This window comes from Dreissena polymorpha, chromosome 15 (assembly GCF_020536995.1).
Source record: "Dreissena polymorpha isolate Duluth1 chromosome 15, UMN_Dpol_1.0, whole genome shotgun sequence".
Classification (NCBI taxonomy): domain Eukaryota; kingdom Metazoa; phylum Mollusca; class Bivalvia; order Myida; family Dreissenidae; genus Dreissena; species Dreissena polymorpha.
The window spans coordinates 47,396,891-47,405,817 of record NC_068369.1 but is presented as its reverse complement, the minus strand read 5'-3'; the positions used below and the strand labels follow the sequence as shown (position 1 = coordinate 47,405,817).

The 8,927-nt window shown below is 33.2% G+C and overlaps 1 protein-coding gene across 1 annotated transcript in view; it reads right to left on the bottom strand.

Annotated features, from left to right (window-relative positions):
- The window catches only part of LOC127861288 (uncharacterized), a 188,839-nt gene that overhangs the window by 55,986 nt on the left and 123,926 nt on the right, over positions 1-8,927 (bottom strand). The gene's annotated exons all lie outside the window — the stretch shown is intronic.

Genomic DNA, 8,927 nt, shown 5'->3' with positions numbered 1-8,927 from the left:
GACCAGAACTCGATCTACACGATGGCGTATTCGTCATATCTGGGAAAAGTCCAGTTTTTGATAAAATTACGAAAAAGTGGTGTTTTTTATTGCGCAATCGCTATAAAATGAGTTCTCGCCGGAAGCGTTAATAGCGTTAATAGCAACCCAAACACAATTCAACCCAAGGAGACAATTCACGCGATAGACACTTCAAATTTGATTTTAATTAATACATATTGCGATTTTATTCCCAAATTAATAAATAAATTCATATTGCGTTTAACATACATAGCTGAACCCGTTTAGAAAATATTAACAAAACAAACAAAAACAAACAACAGTTAAATTTCATTAATGTAAATATGGTAACCTGATTACATATCCACTAGCGTACACATGAAAAATAGTTCGCAAGTAAACAACAAACAATCAAATTTAAACGCAAATAAGTTAACAAAATATATAAAATAAATCCGAGAAATTGATACTTAAAAATACAATTTCTGCACTAAAAACATTTTTGAGAGTCATTAAAACACATAATTTCGGAAGTATACAACCAACATTCAATATGGCTGCCAATGAACGTTCGAAAAGAACGCGAGAAAGTATTTACAAAATAACATCATCAAAATAATTAAAGTGAACGCTACTTCGCCGTTTTTTAGATAAGTATACGATCTATTGAAAAACACTAGCATTTGACATAAACACACCCGTGGATATGGAAATAGACATCACGCGGCTCCCGCATTTTGCGCTGTGTACGGTTGTTCAGAAAACTTGGTAAGTGTCATTGTGTTCTTGAATTTGTCCGATGAGTTGAATTTTATATACCATTACCATGCGAGAAAGTTTTCAAACACATTTATTTCTCACGAAACTTACCTTTAAAAATAAACAACACAAATATTAGTGGCACGAACTGGTATTGGCACGAAACGACAATCAACCGTTAAAGTTCAAGGGCATAATTTGAATGGAAATACATGTGTTGAATATTGGATAAATTAATCGTTTTGCCGTTAAAAGGGTAATTTTTTTTTGGTTTGCTTTGCTTATTTTTTTTATCAAAACACAAGTTTTATAGTTTGATTTCTGTATAACAGTTCAGTTAACGTTATATCTTGAATTTATAAATATCGAAATAGATGTCGGAGTTTGCACATTTCGGACGTTGCTATGCAAATTGCAAGTTAGTTCTCGATAGAATATACTGTTTTACCTTTCGCATACAGTTGTGCAGCTGTTTTCCATGTAATGATGCAATGTTTTACGTCTGGAATACCCCCCTCGATGATTATAAATCATTAACTTCTCAAATTATAAGCATCGTCAACTTGACAAGGTTCTGTTTAATTAATAAATGGTAGAATATGTAAAGCTGAGTAACATTAATTCAGCACACATGACTTGATATGAAATACATATATATCTCGTGTGGCGTATTTTCATTTAAACTCTGGGTTTAATGACTACAAGTCGGCCGTGCAGTTAAATATTTTTTAAAGCATAGAAATATTCCAAAATTATTTTGGATTTTGTGTTTGTCATGCATAATTTAAATTTTCATAGGAATAAAATAACTTACAGCGACAGGATTACGGCTTTGTTATGGTAAGCATTTGATACAAATGTTATTAAGAATGAGTGTGGTTGTAAATAAATTTTGACAAAATGGAACGAAAAAAAAACACACAAAATGGAAGTGCGTGCATGTTACTGTATCTTGCAACTTTATTGTTTTAAGAATTGGATTAAAGTTTAAATTTAGGTAAGCGTGTCGCTTATACTAAATTAAGTTCTTAATATCTCCTTTGCTCTTATATGGTATGAAATGCGTATCTCGTGTAACGTAATTTCATTCAAACTCTGGATTTTAATGACGACAAGTCAGACGTGTTATTTTATTTAACAGTAAAATATTTTTAAAGCATCAAGAGATTGTAAAAAATATTTCCGATTGTATTTTTGTCATGCATAATTTAATCTTCCATAAGAATAAAATAACTCGCTGTGTCAATATTTCGGTTTCCTTAATCATGTTTTAGGTAAGAATGGTTAGCATTTGATACACAAGTTTTAAAAAAATAGTGTGGTTTTTAATAAATTTTGAGAAAGAGACGGATGATCAGAATTGGAGGTTCAAATCTTTGTCAAGTATAAAATGTTAACCATTCTGACCTAAAACACAATACAGGAAACCATACATCCAACTTGTCGTCATTAAAGTCCAGAGTTTACATGAAATTATGTTACACGAGATATGTATTTCATACTATACAGAAGCGAAGGAGTCATAAAAAAACTCAATTTAGTATTAACAACATGCTTACATGTACATCAATTTTAACTTTAATTCTTTGCTTTGAACAATAAAGTTACAAAGATTTGAACCTCCAATTCTGGTCATATTACATTAATATTTGCATATTTTAATACCATATAAATATTGTTTAAATCTATTTGTTGATAAATTTAAAATAGCTGACTTTCCTCTTACATGCCCTTGTATTTCAAGATAGAATACTTTCCTTCACAGAGGAGAGAGGTCTGAGTTTGAATCTCAGTGGGGGCTTCAGAGGATGATTTATTTTTAGAAAAATGATTATATTTGCTCATCTTTTTAAATGACTTTGAGCCACACACCTTAAAATTAACTGCATGGCATAGTAAATTTAAGTATAAATAAGAAACATATCTTTATCTTTGCCATTTAGAATATATCTGGTGATTACAAGGTAGAAATCCGTCTTTTTTGCGCTTTAAAACTTAAAAATAATCGCGTTTGTAGAAATAAACGTAAATGTCTACAAATCCTACTTTCAGTTTAAAAGCGGTACCGTTTGAACAATAATATATTACTTTGTAACTAGGCTATAGATTTAATTTTATCTATGCCAATTAGAATATACAATGTATCTGGTGGTTACAAGGTAGAAATCCGTCTATTTTGCGCTTTAAAACTAAAAAATAATTGCCTTGGTCAAAATATGAGAATACGTATATAGAAATCCTACTTACTGTTTTTAAATAAAAAAATAATAAATTACTTTCTACCTAGGCTATAGATTAAATGACCCTATAATGATCAGATTTGTATGGAATGAGTGCTATATTGACGTCATCATTTGATGACGTTCAATTGAACGAATGATAATGGCGACTAAAATTCGTTAAGCTCCTGGTTATAGCCGCGATTTGGGAGTCTTGAAAACTGGCCCAACACTTGTGCTGAAATTTGACATGTATATGGACCAGAATGCGATCTACCTTTTGGCGTATTCGTCATATCTGGGAAAAGTCCAGTTTTTGATAAATTTACGAAAAAGTGGTGTTTTTTATTGCGCAATCGCTATAAAATGAGTACTCGCTGGAAGCGTTAATAGCGTTAATAGCAACCCAAACACAATTCACCCCCAAGAGACAATTCACGCGCTAGACACTTAAAATTTGATTTTAAATAATACATATTGCGATTTTATTCCCAAATTAATTAATAATTTCATCTCTCGTTTAACATACGTTTTAGAAAATATTAACAAAACAAACAAAAACAAACAGCCGTTAAATTTTATTGTTGTAAATATGGTAACCTGATTACATATCCACTAGCGTCTATGCATATTTACACATAAAAAATAGTTCGCAAGTAAGCAACAAACAATCACATTCAAACGCAAATTATTTAACAAAATATATAAATTTATGCTAGAAATCGAAACTTAAATACAATGTCTGCACTAAAAACACAATACCAATAGTTTTTACAATAACACATTCGACATGTACATGTACTTCCAACAACACGCCAACCTCTATTTTCAAAGCGAATGTGTAGAGTAACATTTCAACAATAAAGACAAACTGGAACTGGAGTTTAACTTAGTGCGCAAATTGGAAGTGATTACAGTAATTTATTTTTCAACTTGTCAATCTCCGTAGTATACGTTTAGTTGTGAGATGTTAACGGTTTCCCAAAAAAAACATGCCTTCGCTACGAAGTCAAAGTGGGTGGGGAACGAGACTGCTTGTGGATTTCGAGTTGCTGGAAGTTTGTAACGAAGCTGCTTTTGTGCAATATTCAGCGATTTTGCAAGCTGTGTGTTTGAAGTTGGAGATATATATTGCTGACATTAATGATGTTGTGTACGTTCTTGTGACCACTGATCTGCATATGATACCAGTGGGAGAGCATCCCGAATCCCAGTTCCCACATAGTCTGCAACAGATGTTTCCTGGTCGAGTGGTTGGTAAGTTTCATCGTTATACATGCATATTACACATTTTACATTATTTGTGCTATTTTTGACACCCATTTTTCATGCTGATGAACCAACGGTCAGTGCCAGTAGTCCTACTGTCATTGGTCTGTGTGCTTGTTGAAAGTACATGTAGAAAGGGTTGATTAGCTCCAATAAGCCATGTTGCTCTTTTTTGGATAAAATTTATGGCAGTTGGCTTTTTTATCTTTGTGCAGCAACATCTGCCGCCTCATTTTTTGAAAACATTAGTCGCACACTGTTCATATTGTGGAAAAATGAGTCTTGCATGTAAAAGTAAGAAAAATGGGTGGTGACTATTCAACAATGTGAAAAAATGAGTCGCGCATTGTTTAAAATACTTAAAATATCAGTCGCAAACATTAGAAAAATGTAAAAAAAGTGTCTCACAATGTTGAAAATTGTGAAATATGAGTCGTACAATGTTGAAGGTTGTAAAAAATGAGCCTCGCAATCTAGACAATTATGGAAAAATAAGTAAGGGGACAAAAATTCCACTCGTCTGCTCATATTGACGAGTGAAATCTTTAAAGGACAAGTGAATTTCCCTAAAGCGCTCGTCCTACAGGACGAGAGAAAAAGCTGATGTTAAAATATGTTTTTTAAGACCCGTAAATAATTAAATAAAATCATTTTCTTAAAGCATATCTATTCCGAAAGTAGAACGAGAATGAACTGGAAATTGTAATTGTAAATTTCATACAACAGGTGCGCATTGTTATGCGAGACTAAGTCGCGAGTAAATATTGGTGTCAATGTTGACAGGGAAACATCCGACTGCATTCACTGTAAGTATTGATTTTTAAAGAATTATTTAACTGCAAAGTACAGTTTATAACTAGTCTGAATTTCGTCCGAAAAATGTCTGACATTTGAGCGTTCTTTAAAGGGATGGGGGGGAGTTTGGTGTTCAAACATCCCAAACAGGAAAGCACGCAAGCATTAGAAAAAAGTAAAACAGCAGTCTTCATTTATTTATTTTGTGTTCCTCATAAATAACTTATTTCACTGCTCAACATTTCTTTTTTGATCAGCTGGCATGAATAACTGAGTAAGCAGCATTTTAGCAGTGATATAGTAAATTTTATTAGTCATATTAGCCCTTTGCAAACTTTATTTCACACATATTCAAGGACGAGTGCATATGTGTTTGCAGGACGAGTGCACATTTAAATGCACTCGTCCTGCAGGACGAGTGCAGTTTAGAAATATTTTTGTCCCCTGTAAGTTGCACACTGTTCAAAATTGTGAACAAATGACTTGTGACTGTTGGAAATAGTGAAAATAATTAATTGAGCATTGTTCAAATTTGTGAAAATATGAGTCTCAAACTATTCAAATTTGTGAGAAAAAAAGTCGCTAACTGTCGAAAAATGTGAAAAAATGAGTTGCACACTTTTTAAAATACTGACCATTTGCATTGCAAATTCCTCTACCGGTAATTAAAATACTGACCATTTGCGTTGCAAATTCCTCTAATTTTTGCAAAAACAGCTTTCACTATTTATTTATTTAATAATAATCAGCGTTCTAGATAAGCTGCGTATCAGCGTAATATACGCATTCGAAATATCAAGATACGCTCAATTTATCATTTCCGTGCGTACATTTAAGCAAGCCAATCTGGACTTACGCTAATGCTGTAAATTCTCTGCGCAGTGCCCCAGATAATTATTTGAGAAATAGGGTTTTCACCCATTGATTTGAAAAATAGGGTGATTTCCTTCTTGAAATAGGGTGAAATAATTTATAAAAATGCATACCTTTATATCATTAATGTTTTACTTCTGTGGAAGATGCTCACTTGTACTGATTCAATAAAACTTTAAACTATCATAATTAACTTTAATAAACTGATGTTTCATAACATCTTTAATCATTGAAACTGTCCTTAATATAAACTTAAAACAAACAAAAATTCGATAACACGAATGATCATTTGGCTCTTGCTTTCTTGGTTCGAAACAGTTTGCGATCGACTGATATTTTTTTCTCAACAATAGCGGAAGTCTTTCGACCTCTCTTAGACATTTTTATTTTGCATCGTTATAGAAACTGAAAGTACGGGCACTTTATAAATACATGCACAATGAGCGACGGATAAAGTCAGATTGAAAACGCATGTATGTCGAGGAAAACAATTTGATCACACTTTATTTAACTATGAAATCTAGAACGCAGAGAGTTTGAATAAAGCTTGACTGTTTTCATGGTCCGTCATCCAGGCGCTTGCTTAATAAATACGCGTGACGATAATAATTTCAAAGAGAAAATACCGAAAATGAGCATTTAGTATTTTCGATTGAAGCTATTGTGTTGTACGCATTGAATTTGACGAATTTGCGCACAAATCAAAATGGTTGCGTTTTCAATAGGCATGTTATTGAATTTCTTTGCGTTTTTAGACATTTTAATAGGGTGAAAGACGCAGATACACAGCTTATCTGGGGCACTGATGCGTATATCATAAACAAAAAATATAAACAGCTGATTGTCTTTAGCCAAAAAATGAGACTGGTTATCGTAAAAATTAGAGCTGGTTGTAGAAATAGTTAGCCAGTCGGTATGTATACTCTGTAGCATCTAGATGCATGGTAAATTTAGTATTGATTTTTTAACAGACAGTCAAGCGCTTATGTGTTTATTAAATTACATGAAGTGGTCAGCATGGCTTCTTCCAAGCCAACACAAATTACTTCTCAAAGTACAATTGATTCTTTGTGTATGGCAAAAATTGTATCGAGTAATAAAATTGTACTGCCAATACTGAATGATTTAAATTCCTCTGTTTTAAAATCAAAAAGGAACCACTAAAATGCTAATAAAACAACTGTTGAAAGTTGGCAAAAAAGTTCTCCGTTGGCCACGGTGGTGGATAATAACGACGAAGATCTTAAATGTAATCTGCCAACAAGTTAAAATAACAAGAAATTAAGAAACCTACTAATATGAAGGAATACACATAGTTAGTGGTTAATTGTTATTAAAGTAGAGTGTCTGTACCCCGGCTATATTCTGGTTTTACTTTTAGCAAATTACCCTTCAACCAAGGCGAAATTTGACCATTTACCCCTATGCTTTGAAAAGTGGGGGTATTTACCCCCATGGGTACATTTTTTTTATCCTATTACCAGCTGAAAATCGATAGTATAACAACGATCGTATAAACTTTACCTTAATACTATCGCTATTTTTTCCGACCTCTATCTTAAGAACACTATATGTTTAAATGTGACGTCATAGCAAATGATGACGTTGAAGTAAACAAACACTTTGAAGTCAACTTGGAAAACCAGCGCTGTTTCTTTGAATTTTAAAGTATTTATACTTTTTTTGAACGATAAATGACCACAAAAAAGGATAAATAGAAAATTATGTGGATAAACTGGATAAAGATCAAGTTTATCATGCTCGGCACGAACCATGTTAGCGGCAAGCCTCGCGCTTCATCGGTTCTAAGCCTCGCATGATAAACTTGATCCAAAACTCACATAATATTCTCTATATCTATAATGCTGAATAATTGAGGTAAAAAAACAAGTCTATTATAAAAAAAATTCAGTTTAAAGAAATCGTAATTATTTTTTATTTAAAGTTATTTACGGCCATTTCATATGCCTATAATTATTATCATTTTTTTTATTATGATATTGTGTGACAGAGGTCCTAATTTAACGACAACTCTTGTGTTTAAACTGTTAAACAAATTAACAGTATACTATATGCAAAGACTCACACTGGACAAATTAATCATTAAATCTACAATGAATGGGAAGTAAGCATTTGTCCCTCTATTTACATTGTTTTTTATCATGATAGAGTTTTTTTTCTCTAACCCGTGATATTAAAGAAAAGATGAAACTGATCAAACAGCAAAGCTCAGTCTTGTATGGTATGAAATTACTGAGGGTGTATATCTCATACACCATCACTCACTTACTAAGGCTCGATTGGTCATTGTTGGCTCGGGTACTACTTACATGTACCCTGGGTAGTATACTTACATGTACCCCGGGTACGGAGTATATACTTAAACGTACCCGGTGATATTAGACTGTACCTGAGTTGTATATCCTCCCAAAATCCGATACGCTACTGATTACCGTTAAACGATATTGTTTACCTTAAACAAACTTCTATTTTAAAATTTCTGCATCATGTTGCTTTTTATCCCCACACTTTTTGAAAAGCGTGGGGATATTGATCATATTGTGGGTATCTCCGCCGTCCGTCCGTCCTGGCCTGGCCACTATCTCCTCCTACACTATATGCACTAGAACCTTGAAACTTACACACATGGTAGCTATGAGCATATGTGCGACCCTGCACTATTTGGAATTTTGATCTGACCCCTGGGTCAAAAGTTATGTGGTTGGGCCCGGGCCGGGTCAGAGATTTTTACTCATTTTTTAGGTTATTTTACTATAATTTCTTCATTTCTACACTGATTGTCTTCAAATTGATACCAAACCTCTCTTATGACAATACGGTAAATCTCAACTATGCATGGCCCCATTACCAACCCTGGGGGCCCCGCCCACATAGGCCACTCCCACTAAAAATTGCAGTTTTACTATAATTTCTTAATTTCTACACCGATTCACTTCAAATTGATACTGAACCTTTCTTATGACAAAACTATCAACCTCAGATATGCATGGG